Source organism: Chinchilla lanigera, unplaced genomic scaffold (assembly GCF_000276665.1).
Source record: "Chinchilla lanigera isolate Chin_1 unplaced genomic scaffold, ChiLan1.0 scaffold00131, whole genome shotgun sequence".
Taxonomy (NCBI): domain Eukaryota; kingdom Metazoa; phylum Chordata; class Mammalia; order Rodentia; family Chinchillidae; genus Chinchilla; species Chinchilla lanigera.
In genome coordinates this window covers 749,351-750,933 of record NW_004955532.1, presented here as the reverse complement: position 1 = coordinate 750,933, position 1,583 = coordinate 749,351, and positions in this window count along the sequence as shown.

Here is a 1,583-nt window from a genome sequence, read left to right as displayed (position 1 = left end):
CCACATACACGTGGACCCAGAGGGTGGCGCACGCTGTCCAAACCCCGTCCTGGTCCTCTCTCCTGCAGCCTTCGGACCCTGGACTCCATCGATGGAGCGCCGCCCTCGGCGCCTCTGCAGGAATCCGCACCTCTGCGCACAGTCCTGCCAGAACTGTGATTCAGGGCAGGCTCCACACTCGGACCTGGGAAGGTGCCACGGCGCTGTCGACCGGTTTTCGAAGGCTGGAGGGGCGCTCGGGAGGTGGAGCTTGCGGGAGCCGCGCCTCCCGGAAGCGCCGAAGTCTCGGGCTAGCGGATGCGCTGATTGGCTGGTGATGATGTCATATGCACCGTTCCGGGAGGGCCAGAGGTCTTGGCCAGGAGTTCGCAGCCCGTCTGAATCAGGATCTACCTGGGCCGCGGATCCACAGCCAGCGGTGCGTTCCGGGTCCCGAACCCTTTCCTCTGTACCAGGGTTCGGACGTGCTCTGCCGCTGAGCTGCCGCCTATCCTCGATGCCACCTTTGGGGGTCCGCACAGAGCCTCCGGGGTTCCCTCTCCCTGATATCCGCGACCCCCACAGACCCCCTCCCCCATACCAGGAGTCCTCCGCGAGGGGCGGGGCTTCCCATTGTGCCAATAGAAACAATGACTCTAATCCCTACGCGCGCCTGTGCCCCGCCCGCTGGCCTGCGGTGACGACAGCGCCCCGCGCCCCACCATTGGTCGGCGGAGACCCGCGCATGCCTGAAGGAGCCCGCGTGGCTTGAGTGGGATGGAGCGAAGAGCTGAGCTGTCAGTGCCTTCCAGGGTTGAGGGACACGGTAGTTTCGGGAGGGGACGGGCGTCTGAAGAAGCTAGCCCACAGCTGTAGCGCGGCGGTGGGCCCCGTGTGGCATTCAGAGCCCGGAGAGACCGCGCGGACCCCGGGACCCCGAGCCTGGGAGCTTGCGGGAGCCGGCGAGGAAGGTCGTCTCGGGCCCCGCTCAGCAGGGGTCCCTCACGAGCGGAGGACATGTTTTATGAGTGCAACTTGTGATCCAAGAGTTAAAGCTATTGTTCGTGCTGCTGGAGCCCTGGGCCGCGTCCGGCCATCCTCCCCTCTCGCCTTAGGACTGCCCCATACCCCGCCCAGAGCAGGGAGAACGCGCTCTGGACACGTCATGGGCATCACATTTGCCGAACAAAATCGCGCGCAGGCTTCATAACCATACTCAGGAAGGGAACAGAGCAGAGTTAGGAGACACCTGGGACAGCGCCCCAGGACGGGGAGGGCGGGGAGGGCGGTGGCTGAGAGCAGGGGGGCGGGTCCCACGGCGACAAGCTTGGCGCGGGGCTCGCCCGCGGGCCCCCGCGTGTCCTAAATAAAGATGGCGGCAGCGGCTTCGGTCGCCCGAGCTGCCATGCGCGGCGGGCTGTACTACCCGGTTTGGGGCGTCGGGGCGGAGGTGGATCGAACTATCCGGGCGGCTGGGAGCCATGTTGGAGCGACGGGAGGCGGCAGCGGCGGCGGGGATGCTGTGGTGGGGGCGACAGGAGCTGGGGCCGTATGCTAGAAGGGCTCCGGCCGCGGAGTAGATGGTGCCCAGGGGCAGGCGGCGG